Source organism: Cyrtonyx montezumae, unplaced genomic scaffold, assembly GCF_038088225.1.
Source record: "Cyrtonyx montezumae isolate F1298 unplaced genomic scaffold, pur_monq_1.0 scaffold_7, whole genome shotgun sequence".
In the NCBI taxonomy this organism is placed as follows: Eukaryota; Metazoa; Chordata; class Aves; order Galliformes; family Odontophoridae; genus Cyrtonyx; species Cyrtonyx montezumae.
The window spans coordinates 22368318-22384347 of NW_027072078.1; the positions used below are offsets into that span (position 1 = coordinate 22368318).

The following is a 16030-nucleotide window of genomic DNA, read 5'->3' on the forward strand; positions in this document are numbered from 1 at the left end:
GGGATTTATCACAGTAGGACTGCAGGCCCTGTAATCTAAGCCTGAATGCTAATGCTCTTGGTCTAGTGGTATTACAATGAATGTAAATTCTATATGAAATAAAAGGGTGATTTTTCCCCCTGAAGAAAAAAAAAATGCCTTATTGGTTAAACACTAGGACATTCCCTTGGAAAGGCAGTGTTTTTTCCTTTTTTATTTTTTCTTAAAGGGAAAAAACAAGTACAAATTACGTGTGCTAGGAAATGCCAGCCAATAATCAGTAGATATAATTCTGCAAAGTGTTAGTGGCAAAATCTTTCTGCAAGGAGCACAGGGCCAGTGTTGAGGCCAATTCCTTCTGGGTAATCCAACCAAATCCCACAGCACTGTGCTGCAAACTGTCCAACCCATCTCCTGCCTCATGCCTCAGAGGCTGACTTTCATAGAAAAGCATTTTACTTCTCACATCCACCCCAGAAACTCAGCTCCTGCTATTAAATAACTGAAATGTTTTTGAGACATTCCGATAAGGCCCCGAGCCACCAACCTCAATGCTACCAAATTTCAGGCAAGAAGTCCCTTCTGGCTTTGCTCCTCCTGAGTGGGCTGAGGTTAGAATCTGTAATTGTGGGTTACAAGTGCAGAAACAGAGAGAAAAAGACCAGATCCTTGTGGAAAGGAGGCCTTGAATGTGACATGAAGGGAAATGTCTGGATTCTACTGGCCTTTATTTTTAATAGCTGGCACTGGAGGATATTGTGATTCTTTCCTTCTCTTTTACAGACTCCTATTTGTCCATTGAGGGAGAAAAACAGAGAGAGATTGAGTGACACTGGAACATCAGCACTAGTAAGTAGAAATAAACAGTTTCCAGCAATTTTAGAATGGTATTTCTCTGAAGAAATGCTGTACTGCATTGGCTTTGATACTTTGGACTGTGAGGGTGGAAACCAAATTAGCATCAGAAAGGAAGACGTGTAGGCTGCTCCAAGTACAACTGATAGGTTTAATGTTAACATTATGAGAGTCTTGCCAGAGATTTTCACTGCCACAGAAACTCAGCAGTGAAGATAGGTAAGATGCCCAGGGAAATGGCGCTGAAAACATGAACTGGAGTCCAGATGGCTCTCCCAAAAAAGAGACTGAGAAATCTTCCTGGCAAAAAACAATCCCTGTCCTTGCTGCCTCTTTACAAACAGAGCCACAACTGAAAATCAATGCAATTAGCTGGATGACCTAGAAAAAGGCAGAGGGAGTCTCTCTTTTTAGAGTCTCTTTCGGTTGGACCAAAGTCCCATTCATCAAAAGAATCCAGCAAGAATTTCACAGCCTACTGAAAAGTGGTTCATTGCAATCTGAATTGAATGCAGTGTTTCTCGTTGGTCCTGTATCCAGTGCAAGTCAATTACATTTCCGCCCAAGGACTCCAGGGAGCTGGTGAATATTGATTGGGTTCCTAAGGCATAGGTAATCACATTAACATGAAGTATCATTCAACAGCCTGAATTTCTTAAAATCTAGATTGTGAGTGTTAATGTAACTGACAGAATAGCTTTCCAACACCTTTGCCCACAGATACCTACAGTTCAGTTAGGTGCTTCCAAATGTGACAGCAACCCCAGGGTTAATGCACCAGTCTTTCCTGTGTTATTTGTAGCCCTCTTTTAAAAACTATTTGTTCTCTCCCATAGTCTGGCATAAAATACCCAGCATATAGACCCTAATCTCTGCTGCCCAGAATAAAAACTAGTTTCTTGACCTCATTTTCCTTCATGGCCCAATCCAGTCATGGCATTTCCCCTAGCCAGGAAGGCAGACAAATGAGTCATGAGGGAGCCTACTGTTACAAGACTCCATGAATCTCCTCGCCCTGAAGAGCTTTACAGGCATTTCCCCCCCTCAAGGGACTCAAACTCAGAATCTCCAAATACACTTACCCTCTGCCAGCCTAGGTCCTGGGAACTTGAGTTTATTCCCAAACTCAGATGTTCCAGTTGACAGCGTTAAGCAGTGGCTGCCAAGCCAAAAGGCCAGTGAGTTGATGGGTTTTATTAAAAATAAATAATAATTTTTAAGCAAAGCTGGGTCAATTTTATCTTCGCCTTTGAAATAGAATGGATATCCTGCCTTTGACTTGGACTTCACTCTTTACCTGTTGGTACTTCCAGAATCATAAAAAGCAGCACACTCCTGCTGATTTCTTTGATGTTTTTTGATTTTTCGTTTCTAACTGATAAGAAATCGATTTTCTTTCTCTTATGTGAGCTCTAAGGAATTGTTTTTAAGCTTGAGGACAGTAATACAGACAAGCTTTTTGAGACGTCTGTTTCAAGTAGCCATTCATGTCCATATTTGAACATCTATAGGAGTTGCCCTTGTACAAAGTTGAAACACCTACTGAGGTACATTCAGCATGAAACTAGAAGTCAAACTGCAATAATTTTGATCTGAACCTCTGGGTTAAAACATAAAGATTACTTAGGTGTTAATGAAGTCTGTTTCAGTTCAAGTCTCTTTTTAAAATACCTCTGTTTATTATTAAGCCATTAAGAAATCTCCCAAACTGACAACAAAAAAAGGCAAGTTGAACTGATTGAGGATTTACAGCTGTACCCGTAGAGTCCAAAACAAAATTTCACCAGAAGAAGAAGAGAACTTAAAGGTTTTACTTGAATGAAGGTTTTTTGGTTACACCCAAAATCTGAACAAAAAGTTCAGCATTGTTCCTAGAAAAAAATCCTTACTCATTAATTACTACTGATAATGTTTATAATGTTTGAAAAAATACTTTAAGTGTAGTTTCTGTTCATTCAGAACATTTTACTTAAAAATCATCTCAAATATTTGATTGTAATTTGGTACTAAGCAGATATGTGTTAAGAGAGGATTCTGTACATCCCCTCTGAGCCATCTTCATCTTGAAGGATGTGTTTTTTATTTCCTGTGAGCCTTTAGTCATAGCTCTTCTTACAAAGACTGGAGATGGTTAATTTCTGAGAAAGAGGTGTTCTTAGTAATGGCAGAGAAAAGAGGAAAAGCTGTAAAATGTTTCTACAGTGTTGTCTTGCTGACTGTTTCTAACATGTAACAGAGTTTTTAAAAGGCTCTTAAAGGGAGTCACTCAGCCAGCTATATTGTGTCACTTTCCACTTCATGGGATTTTTATGAATGTCTGGGAACAGCTCTAAAAAATGTAGGAGTGGGTATTGAAGGATGTATAATGGACCACAGGAAGGAAAACACTTTGCTATTCAGTTCTGCATTCAGAATTTACCTAATACCATCCTGTTCACTAGTTTTTAGGCCAGGTGTGAACATAGCCAAGTTCCACCTGCAAAGCCCTTAAAAGTCCAGGTCATGATGATCTCTGCGTGATGTACCAGGGCAAAAAACTAAACACCTCTCACGTCTGCCATCCTGGCAAACATCCCAAGAGACAAGGTATTAGAGATAGGGCAACAGATGTTCAACAAGTCTAAGCGGAAGGTGTTGCATTTGAATCAGGGCAATCCCCGATGTGTATGTGTGTACAGACTGGGAGAAGAACTCATTGAGAGCAGCCCTGTGAAGGACGTGAGAGTTCTGGTGGATGAGGCCCCAGGCAACTCTGTCCATGGCATGAGGGCTTAGAACTGCATGGTCTTTAAGATCCCTTCCAACCCAAGCCATTCTGCTGTTCTGTGATTGTAGTAGTCATTGGAGGTAGATGGTGAACTGATCAAGGTTTCTGCAGATGAGCTGGAGAAGCTAAATGTTTCTTATCAGATATGAGCTAAATAACTGGAACAGCTTTCAGCTGTCAGGACAGACATTTTAAGTGTGACTATTTTCAAATATGCTTTGGCTTTCCAAGTAAATATCATCTAGTCTAAGCAGATTCTGAGTATTGTTTGACTCTGATTCTAACCTAAGGCCAATTTCTCTTCAGTGACAACAGTCCAATTCAAAAATAACTCTGCTGATTTCAGTGATTTGACTCTGGATTTGTGCCACTCTGCCCAAAATGTGAATTTGTCCTCTCATGGACTAACTGTCCCAGTAGAGTTTATGTGTGGTGCTCATTCAAGTCACTAAGAATAAGGGACAACTAGTTAGGGGTGCAGTGACCTCCTTATTGCCTCTCTTGTGACACCAAAAAAAAAAAAAAAGAGGTCCCACAAAGTCAGCCATCCAAAGTACCAGGTTGGCTGTAAACAATCCAAAGGGCCCTCTTTTCCCAATGCAGGGAAAATAGTTCATTAGGCAGCCCTGAAATGTATGGATCGTGTTTAGTCTACATGCTTAAAAATAATAATAATGTTCAGGCCAGAAGGAATTTACAAGCTTAGAGCACCATGGAAAGCAACTACCTTAGTCTGCAGACTGAAAATAGTCCAGAGAGACTCAGATAAGCTCCTCCTCATCCAATTAATTCATCAGACTTGGCCATGCATCATTGGCCCAAAACAGCACCCTTTCCTAGGCAATAATCTCTCTCTTCAGGATCCTTCATGAACTGTGCCAGATTCCTCCCGGCCTGTGCAAATTTGATTGGCATTGGACATCTGCCAAACAGCCAGCTTTTCCTCATGGGATCCAAGTTCTCAGAGACCAAAGAATCTCTTCCAGCAGCACGAAGCATAGGGCACTACACTGTTATTTATACGAGGCTCAGATCCTCAGTATCCTTTTTATGGGGAAGGGGATATGTCTGAGATCACACTCTTCAGAGGATCGCATCACTCTGGAGCTAGGAATGTTGGCCTCAAGATAATTAGCCCAGACACATTTCAATGGCAAATCATATTTTTCACAGTCCGGACAGCCAGACGTGTTTACCTCAATTCCCAGGAAAAGCAAAAGTTAGAACATTGAGACACTCACCATCATTCAGCTTAGAGGCTTAACCTCTTTGCTGGGAGCTAATTTGGGAACACTAAGCAGCATATCAAGGCCATCTCAGCAACACCCCATGCAGCTGCAAAAAGCCATTCAGAATCACAGCTGGATGTCATATCTTAACAGCTGCCATAAATATTCCAAACCTCTTCTCCCATGTTGGGATAGGAGTCTGAAGATTTAACAACACTGATGGCAAGATGTGCTCTGGAATTATGGATAATCATTTTCAGAATGATAACTATGATTTCTTTAATGTATCTATTGAATTTTGCAGTATTTGGAGAAACAAATTTTGTGATTCCAAGTAAACTTATTCCACGACACCATCTGTTACAATTGTTACTAAGCAGACAGCATTGAGCTCTTGTAATGTCTTTGGAACCTTTGGGTGAAAGAAACTAATTATTTATTCTGGACAGGAAAATGCACTAACTCCTCTCAAGTTCACTTTATGGATGTTCGTTTAAGAGCAATGAAAGTCAAGGTGAATTCAGGCAGCTCTGGGGTTTGTAACTCTATACATGTAGAGAGAGCCAAACTCACTGCTGAAATAAATGAGAAAAACTCCACTGAGGTCAATGGTTCCACCATCGCTGGTGTTAGCAATGGAGCCTGACTGTGTATGCACAGAGAAAGTGTCAGACATTTTCATACTAGAAACTTACACACATTCTATAGCCAAAAAGTATGAAGTCAGTCAGCCAAAAGCAGTCCTTCATCTTGCTAAGGATGGGTTGAGTGGTCTTGCAAAAGAAGAAAGCATGGTTTGTAAGACAAAGGTCATCATTTTTAACTAACACTGGGCTTTCATTTAGATATATGTTCATGAACAGTACAGATTGTCATGTAGCTTTCTGAAGTTCTATAGTGGAAATGCTAAGTCATGCTTAAACCAGTGATTGAGCACCTGGTGGGAAGGCAGAGCCAACCCAGGGAAGCTCAGCTGCATGCAATTTACCTGAGTGACCGGAAGGGCTGGGGCCAGGAGCCGCCCCTTCCCAGACCTCATTTAAGGGTTGGCAGTGAAGGTGAGGTTGTGTCTTGCTGGGGGTCTCTGTGTACTTGGAGGCTGTGAACACATTTTGAAGGTAAGCTGTTTCTTTCTCTTATTTTTGCACCTGATGTTGCTGTGTGTCTCTGAGCAGATCCTTACTTGCTGTGGCCTGAGACCTTGCTGTTTTGTTGTGCTTTCCATCAGGTCATGAGTATGTAGAATGGAAACAAAGAGCCCTTAAATTAAGGGCTGGTTGTGGTCTTGCTGGTCACGCTTTGTCTAGAGCTGTTGTTGGTGAGCATCCTCTAATGTTTGGCTCCTCAGTCTAAAATGGTTGTTTTGGTTACTTGCTCTTATTAAACCTCCAGATTACTCACAGGCAGAAGTGAGCAATGTTGTTTCCCTGGGGACCTCGTTAGTTACACATGTCCTGTTGGGGGAAACATGATCAGCAGTAAATGAACAAAACAAGCAAACCAACCAGAATATCCACTGTGAATGTAGGGAACCAAGGTGGGACCCCACATTTCTTCTTTGCTCTCAGATCAGCTCTGTTGACTACTTAATGCTTTTAAAAAGGTCAGAGACCCTTGACTAGAGGCTTTCAGCCAGCAGCGTGATGGGAGGGAGGATATTAGAAATGCATTCTCCTAGGAAAAGCTGTGCTTGCTGTAACACTAGACACAGAAAATGCTTCATGTTTTATTCCTAAGTCCATAGAGATACTGTGGTTCTAATCCACTGTGATGCCTGAAGGTTGTACCTCTTGTACCCCTTTGCCTTCCCTACCTTCTTCAGTAACACGCCGTAGAGTTGCTTGTTCCAAGTGGTCCACAGCAAGGATGCTTAGGATGAATTGCAGAGCAACGCCTGTTAACTAAACTCTTTATGAATCATCCCTAAAAGTTGTTCAGAAATACAAAAAGCTTAGAGAGCCTTTGCATCAATGAACTGAGGTGCAGTAGAACTGCCCTCCTTGGACAGCTGCTCGTTATTGAGTTCCTATTACATTTCTAGAAATCTTTATTGAAATGTGTATTTTCAAGTACTAACAGCAAGGCTATTTCAAGTAAAGGCTTAGTAAGCAAATATATTTCTGTACAAAGTATTTATCTGAAGACCTCAAGTTGTCTATGTTGGGGTAAAAATAATCTTGACAACCAAATACAGCCGTACTTCTACCAGAAAACCTAACTCATCTCATCCCAAAACTTTTCTGGAGCTGAAAATTGAGATTATGTCCAAGGAAGGTGTGGGTGTGGTTATAGATGTCTGAGAGTGGGAGGAGGTAGCCACAACTCAGAACTAAATCTTAGTAAATAAGATACTGATTTCTGTTGTTTACTGTGAAGCCTTGCTTGTATGTATCAGAACCAGCTCAGGCAGTTTAATTTCAGTATGCAGTGCTGCTGGGGGACTTACTGTGACTAAACCTTTAAGATCATGCTCTAAGGACTTCTGGCCCTGGTACAGTGGCAGGAGATTACTTCATCCTCTTTGTTTGTCCCAACCTTGAAGCTGTAAAGCACATAAGATAATCCGTTGTTACAGATTATAGTTTCTAGACTCTTGTTTATTAAACAAGAGTCTATTTTTAGGCAATAGATTTGCTTAGGGAAGTTGTGGAATCTCCTGAGTATAGTTTTAATAGCATGTTAGACAAATCATGTAGGTAAAGGCAATCCTACCTTGAGGCAGGCAGATCATCCCAGCTTTGTTTTACATGACTCAGTATATTGTGAGGAGAGGCAAGAAAGATACCCAAGCATAAGTTGGCAATAGTTGCATATATATATTTTTCTGCTGTAGACAAACAGTAGTGTCTGGGGACAGATGGTTACAAAGCAAATAGGAGAGGATTTAAATAGGAAGTAAGGCATCAGGAAGAAAAATGAGTAAGGAAGAAAGGTGTGGAGATTAAATTCCTGGTAGCTCTTAGAAACAAAGCAGTGGAGCTCCTCCTGACAACAAACAGACTCAGCAATTGGGGAGTCTAATGAATATTCAGTTTTAAAACACTGATTCAAGGACCTTTATGGACTCACCTCCTTTGAATCAACAACTCTTATGGAAGAGCATGTGAACTGCTCCTGCTGAGTTAGCATAGGCAGTGTCTCCTTGAGATAAATGCTCTATCTCATACTGAGAGTTCATTCTGCCTTCACTGTCCCTATTTCAGTGCACACTAACTTTTAACTCGTGTTGAATTTCAGTATAATCATGGCTGCAGAGCAAGAAATCACCCGTGTCCTTCTGTTCCTATATATACCTGCTTGCTATGTCTAATACTTAGCTCTTTGGATAAGATCCTTTTCTCATTTTTCTCATCTGTGTCTGTGCCGCCTTTGACACAACAGGAGGTGTACCCAATAGAGGGCTGATGATAACAACAGTCATACTCTTTTAGATGGCATCGCTCACCTTGATCTTTAGCTTTTTGCAGACTACTGTAGGAAGATCCTCATATACTAGACCATATGCAGAGCTAAAACAAGGGAGAGGGGATTTGGTGCCAGTGGTGTTTCAGCCTGTTCTGAGCATGCTGGGGGTGGGAATGTGGGACCTTGGTCTGTCTGCTTTACCTTTCTCCAGGTCCTGTTGCATTGTCTAAGCTGTCTTTGAGGGCTTTGCCACCAGCCTCTTGTTCTATCTCACTTTGTCAACAGTCCCTGCTGCACTTAATTAAGAGCTGGATCCTTCAGACAGAAGCATAGTAGCCCCCAGCAGTATTACAAAGGAGCACGTGTGTAAGGGAAAAGCAAGCATTTCCCATGCAAACCAGGGCTTGCATGCTCTGCCAGGTCAATTACAAGCTTTTGCAGCCACAGAGGAAACAGTTTTTTCCCCCTTTTATTAAAATGGCTGCTCTATCCCGTTGTGGATTGAAAGAGCTACTTGGCTGCCCATGGATCCCAGCTGACCTCCAGCCACAAGACCAGGCCTTTACCAGAAAGGAGGGGGACCATCAATCTCTAAATGAAGACATTGTCCTCCTGATTATCTCTTTGTTGCCAGTAGTGTGTGAGGCTACAGAAAGGAAAAGCAAGCAGTTCCAAGATGGCTGTGGGCGAAGGAGCGTGTCCCAGACTTGATGAGGCTTTTATTCTCTCTGGCACTGCACAAACTGCTCTGTCAGCAAGAGATGTCTCTATACATTAGGCATGAATTTTCTGGGAAAAACTAGGTCCCTTTCCCTCCTCCCACTGACAGTGCTCGCATGTAGCACATCTCTCCTGCACAACTGTTGTGGCAGTATGTTATGCTTCAAGGTTCCACTATTTTCCTCCCTTGCTTGAGCTTGGATGAACCTGTACATATATCTGGAGGGTTGTGTGAGAGAAGGTTCTGACAGATATGGGCAGGGAGCAGATGCCAGTCAACTGAGACTCACTGGGGAGAGGAAGAAAGACTGTGATTGGGTGCCTGAGCTGAGCTAGTGAAGGTCTCTCCACAGAAAAGAATCCATGAATTACATCACCTAGTCTTAATTTTCTGCAGTGTCAAATGTTGGAGTAGTTTGCATGGAAAGACTTCCAGTTGATGACTGAGAGGAGCTACTGGAGCAATAGGATTTGGTATATGGGATTTCTATCTGTGAAGGATAGAGGACAGACCTTATGCATCTTGTTCTGAGAGAGTAACTGAGCATTCTGCTAATGGCAAGGAGAAAGGGACTGTTTTAAAAGATTAGAGCTCAGGGGTATCATAATTGAAGTTACTGTTCAAATCCAGTGTTCATAGATAAAACTTCTTCCAACTTTCCCCCAAATCTTTTCCTCCCTTGCTTCAATTGCGGTCTGCCTGTGAAGGTTCACAGGCTGTTTCATCTTTAACTCATATATTGCATTTTGTGTTCTTGATGGGCAAGAGTCATTGCAATCAGCACCAGATCTATAAGGTGGAGAAAGCACACTGAACAGTCCAGTTGTGAATGCTTGTTTCAGAGGTCTTAGGTTTTTAAACACCTAGAAGCTTTTTTTCACTGTAGGTATAGAATTTGTTTCTATTTAGTTTGTCTTTAAAATGTTGATTAGCAACCTGGTCTCTCATCTCAGCATCCAAATCTTGTACCTGACTCCTTCCTCAGCTTGGTGTCTTCCTAATCTTGGCCTTGACTATACACTGTTCTTTTTTTGTGCGTGTTTTCATCTTTTTCCTCTGGAACTTCATATTTGGTAGCTCAGAATTTACTCACAGCTTGTGATTTTTTTTTTTTGCTCTTGCTCTTATATAAAAACCTGGATCATAAGAGGCTTATGAAGATCTGCTGACTTTAGTATCTTCACTGCAGTAGCCTGTTCTTCTAGCTGAGCACTCTTCCATGGGTGGTGTGCCCACCTCTCTTCAGGAGAAGGAGCAGACTGCTTTTCATGGGATGCAGTGGTCCCTCAGCTGCAAGTAACTCTGTACCCATGACAGCATGCTGCAGTGTTACAGTATCCTTTTATCTGATGTAGCGTTAGTCTCACAGATACTGTATAGCTACTGTGTGACTTTCTCCAACTTCTCATCTTTCTGAATTCCCGAGTGCTTGTGGGGAAGATACTGCAGGCACAAATTCCTTTTTGCAGTCAAATTGCGTACATTCTGCCAACGCATACTATCACTCACTGTCCAAGCACAGTGAATCATACTTTGCGAGGTGCCCTTTCAGTTTCTAATTAGCACATCTAGACTGAGCAGCCTCAAGTTTTTTCCATCTATCTGCATAGAAAACAAGCTAGCGTTAATAAGGCAGACACCTTATAAAACGTGCCTGGGGAACAACGCTGCAAGAAAAGGTTTCCATTTTGCCAGCCACAGGGTTACATGACATGAGAAGATGAGTTATCTGTTTTTATAGCTTCTCTGGTGATTTGACAGTTTAGAGTTAGCCTACAATGTGTAACTTCTAGTTTTGTTTGGATGTGATGCTTCTTGCTCCCCTCCTGCAGAAGCTTAAAATGCTGTTGAAGCCACCTCCTCTCCACTACACATTTCTTATGAGTGCTTCCACTTTCAGGTGTTTCACCTCTCTGAAATGGGGATATTAGAGCTGCATCAGTTCACCATAACCCAATTGCACAGCAAACTCCTTGACTCCAGCTGGGTGTCATCTTCTGAAGCTTGTGGGCCTCATTCCTCCTCTACACCCAAAAAAAAAAAAAAACCTGTAGATCACTGCAGTAATGTTCTCCCACACTTGAGTGCCTGGGGTACTGCCTGGCTCCTGCTGAAATTGTCTAGGTTTTGGTGGAAATGCTGCCGTGGTCCACTGAGATCTCGCAGGCTTTCGCCCTCAAACCCTCACTGAGGAAGGGAGGTTACATAGTGCAGCCTCACTCCAAGCTGGAGTGATGGGGTGTGCTGCCATTGGTGGCTGAACACCATTACAAGACAGGAATTTCCACTTGTAGTGTTGCCTCCTCACTGAGTGGCCTCTCTACCCAATTGTCACTTTTGAGAAGGGCAGGACACTTATTAGGCAGTTATTCCACTCTTTGCACATCTGTTCGTTCTTGTGATGAGCAGGAACATTCCCTGCTGCACCAAAACATAGGCTTGGCTTCTAGGACTTCAGTCTGAGCCCAGTATAATAAAGAATCTTTTTTTCCATACACCGTTCCAAGCCTATGTTGAAATTCAATTTGGGTTGGAGGACAATCTCTGAAGCAAACAATCCCCAGTGAGTATTTCCAAAGAGGTTTGAATGTACTCTTCAGGAGACATCAGTGGTTGCCCCAGGGCCTTCCAGCCTTTGCACTGCTTCACACACAAGGCAACCAGGAACATGGAGTTTTCTGAGCACATTAGTTTAGATATGTCCACAACACTGAGGGTGTCTGTCATATCCATCATTATTGAAGGTTTTGCATGTGTTAAGCTCCTGTCATTATAGATGCAAGCTTCTTACTCCATTATAGATGGCAAGCTTCTTACTACAACATCACTTGATGCTTCAACAGCTGCTCAATTTCCACTCAGGCAGTCCTGTCTATTGCTTTCCACTGCTGTTTCATCTCCCATCTCGCTCATGGGAGGGATGAGTAAGTGATGGGGAGGAGGTGGGCACCGACGGCTCTGACAGAGGCATGTTTTTACTGGATGTTCTTGTTGTTCCTCCATATCCAACAGAACAGTCTGTCTTCCCTGCACAGTGAGGGGTGCACAAAACATTTCTGTGTGTTCAGAGGGAGCTGTGCTGATATTGCCTCTGGCTCCTCATGTGCAATGGGGAGGCTCAGATGCGGTCATTCCCTTCTAAAGCCCTCACTGACTCAGACCTCCTACTTGCCTCTGATGGGATTAAGCCATCCTGGCTGTGATTTCGGAACCATCTGCGGGCCTGGTGTTTCATTTCTTCATAGTTTAGTACCTTGGTGGTATTATTGGTGGTGTTACAGTAGAGCGCTGGCTCTGTACCTGAGGAAATTTCTCCATTATATTTCTCTTTTCACTATGGCTTCTTGTGGAACCCAGTGGGGTGTAGCAAAAGGAGGGAATGGTCCAACACTTTTTCCACATAGAGAGAACTGCTCCAAAAGTAATGCCTTCTACTTCGTTATGTTGGCCTGTGGCATCAGAGGTGGATGTTGGTGGTATGGCAGAAGAGGTTGAAGTTTCCCACCATGCACCATGCAGGTTCTTGTTCATTGCTGATAAATGCTAATAAAAATGCACAAATAATGGTGTTGACTGTATTGAAAAAGTGTTTTGTAGCTGAGAATTTACTCTATCAAATAGTGTTGCTGTGCTCTTTGCTGTTGTAGTTTCCATGGAAATAAGTAGGTGGCATTACTCCTGGAGTGACAGATGTATAAAGACAGATTCAAAAACTGTGTCCCCTACTTTTTTATTTTGAGTGGTAGAAATGTCATTGTCCTTCCCCAGTGAAAAAAGTTCCTTTTTCACATGGGATTGCTTTTGCGAGCTTACATGTTTGTTTTTGGCTTTATAATTCTGTTTGTTTGTGCCCATGTATTAATGAAGAATCAAAAGTTGAATGTTATTTGAAACATTTAGATTCTCCTGCTCAAAAGAGTTCTGAATTTTCCTGTTTATCTCTCTCATGAATGACATGAGCTGGACTATTTTGAAGAAGATAAAATACTTACTTGATACCAAATATGTTTTCCCACCATCTGCACAGAAATCTGCATGTTGATCTCCTATTACTTTTCCATTTCTTAAAGCCTCCAGGAAATAAGAAAAATCCCCAGAATTCCTCATAGCCTGATGCACTTATTTACTAGATTGCAGTGCATTCAAGTTTCAATTATAAACCAGCTTTTTTTTTTGAGTACTCAGTGGACACACTCCAGCCCACATCGTGGCTTCTCCCAGATTTCTCCCACCCAACCTGCCTTCAGTTGGCCTCTTCTCTGCTGCTGTTGCCACTTTGAAAACTAGCTGCCCTAATGGCAAATTTTCTTTCTTTCTCTTTTGATGCTTTGCTTGGAACTATGCTCCAGCAGCACTGTTGAAGAGAGTTCCCAGTCCATTTTGGTTTCTTGGCTTTACCCACAATGAAGCATGGAAAGTATCTTGTATTATGTTCAGCAGGGTGTGGGGGAATAAAGGGAAGAAACCAGTCACTTCTGGTCAGAAGGGAACATCTGATATGCCAAAAACAACCAGCTCAGCTGGGATTCCCTTTCCAAATTGGATGTGATGACTCAGAAAATCGAGAAGATAATGAGCTGTTTATGAACAGGTCCTGTTTGTTTACTTTGCCTCAAAGCTGTGAATGGCCTGTTCATGAGAAGCATCCTGGGCCCTGACCCTGTAGAGGGACTCTGGGTGAAATGAGCAGAGATGCTGCAAAGGGAAACGCACTGCTTTCTGAAAAGCAAAGCCACCTGAGAGCTGGCTGTCCCATGAGGCTGCAGAGAGGACACTCAGTGCATGGTATTAAATGAGTACATGTTCTCCAAGAGTACAGGCCTAACAAGGACACTAAAGGGAACACTACCAGCCCCAAAGCTGACCTGGATGAAAGGCAGACTTCCAACTAGAGTGAAAGAAAAAGAACACAATTTTCCTTTCATCCACTGTCCTGGCATCTTGTCAGACACCAGTCAAAGAAAGCTGAAGGCCATGATGCATTTCTGGGAAATGGGAATACTTTCTTACATGGGATGTTGGAAGAATGTCTGTCCTAACGTGGCCTCTAGGAGTCTCCTTATCTAACTCCAGTTTAAAGTACTTCTTAAGGCGAATATTCAACTGTGAATTAAATGTTCCCAATGACAGATATCATCCCCAGACCTTAATTTTTGTTGTTGTGAAAATTCCTTTTTACAATATTCTCTCTTATATCCTGTCTTATTGTGCCTTGTCATACTACTTTTAATGAAAAGTTCTCTATTACTCCATTAGTATATAGAGTTTGTTGCCACAAAATATTAGGAGGATGAGAACTCAGTAGGAACTCAGTAAGGTTCAGACATAAGAAATATGGAATGGGTTCTGAATTTATCTGTTGTGGAGCCCTTTCTATTAAAGGGGCATGGTTCCTCTGTCAAAAGATGGAGTCAGGGTCGTGCTATCTCTTACACAGGGTAATTTTGCAAAATGAAGTGGAAAAAGAAAAGGGGGGTGGAATTGTTTCTCTCTTAAAATGGGGAAAAAAATGTTCTTGAGGAAATTCAAGCGGGGTTATTAGTGGCAAATCAAGGCAAGGTTGGCTCTGTTGATTCAGGGTTCAGTTTTATACTTGTGAGAGCTGATGAAACAGAACCCAATCCTGAGAGATTTTGGAACTGATTATCGCACTTCCATAATCAGAGTGGATTTACAATAAGTCTTCCAGTAATTATTGTGACCATATGTGATGCCTATGTGTACGCCCACAGCTTCTTGCAGGCAATGTGTTCTACATTCATTACCTTTTGTTTGTTTTTACACTGGGAGACTTGCATGTGCAAAAAAAGTGTTCAGGCTTTGTTTGCATAGGCAATGTAGGGAATATATAAACTTACTAAGTGTTTGGTTATTTGGTTTTTGCATGTGGCACTCCAGTCACTACACTAAGCATTTTGATCACGCAGGAGAGGTCAGGAGAAACATATTTTCTCTGTAGGACACAAAGCTGGCACATTTAATGTGTTCAATAACATGTTCAACTGTGCTCATTTGTCACAACAGGAATGCTGTTTCTTTGCTTTTCCTAGGAATAATAGCATCTTAGTTGATACATTTGTGGATATTTCCATCACAATGGAATAGGCTGTACTTTTGTCAGCACTGCTTTTGTAAATGAATTGATAGGTCTTTGGAGATGGACTGAAGAAGAACAATTTGGACACTGGTTTGAACTCGCCAAGAGGCAGTTCTGAGGTATTTCTTCATTCTATTATACTTGAGCAACTCAAGTACAAAATGCAGTACAGGGTACGGCTCTGGTGTCTGCAGGTAATGAATCACATCCACATGGACAGTGTTGTGGGAACAAAACTGGCAGCCATGACAATGAGGGCACAAGTCTTTTTCACATGCACTAAAATAGTAGCTACAAAGGAGGCATCACTTTTGGAGCAGCCCATTTTATTATCTTGGCCTGTGATGTTAGAGGCAGATGTTGGCAGTATGGCAGTAGAGACTGGACCTTCCCACCTATCTTCTGTTACAAGTTCTTGTCAGGTGACAGATGGCAGCAGAGGGGCAGTTTCTCAGAGTGGCATCCAAGATGGAAGTGCATATGAAGTAAAAGTGTGGAATTTAATCTGTCCATACAGAAAAAATGTCACCTGCAGTGACAATGGTAGTGGAATACCACAGTTAATTGGAAATATGGAGAATTTCTCACTTGAATTATTTGTATTTCACATTGTCTGTCTTCCAAGAAGATACATTGTCACTTGATGGAATGACTGGGTAATCTTTTTCAGTGTAAGAAATGTGAAGACTCCATCTGGACTGTTAAGGGCCCACAGGAAATAAACTTTTAGCTCAGAGCATCTTAAGAACAAATGCCAAAAATAGCTTTTTCTTCCAGTTTGCATTCTAGTCTTACCTACGTGGTCATAGAGACATTAGCACCTGTATGTCAGCTAACATACAGACAAAATTGTAACATAATCATTATACCAAATAGATACCATCTATGTGACTTATGGCAGGATAATGTAATTCATGTGCCATCAGGAGTGGAGCTTCCTTCATGCCTTGTCACATTTTCATCAAAATTCCTGGCCT

At 41.9% G+C, this 16030-nt stretch overlaps 1 long non-coding RNA gene across 2 annotated transcripts in view; it reads left to right on the forward strand.

Annotated features, from left to right (window-relative positions):
* The first annotated feature begins 758 nt into the window (after positions 1–758).
* Positions 759–16030, forward strand: part of LOC136057673 (uncharacterized) — a 100750-nt gene continuing 85478 nt past the window's right edge. The window contains exon 1 of one of the 2 annotated variants that reach the window (XR_010623057.1): positions 759–828. This is a non-coding gene — a long non-coding RNA (uncharacterized LOC136057673). The remainder of the gene's footprint in view (positions 829–16030) is intronic. The other variant, XR_010623056.1, reaches the window with a different exon arrangement.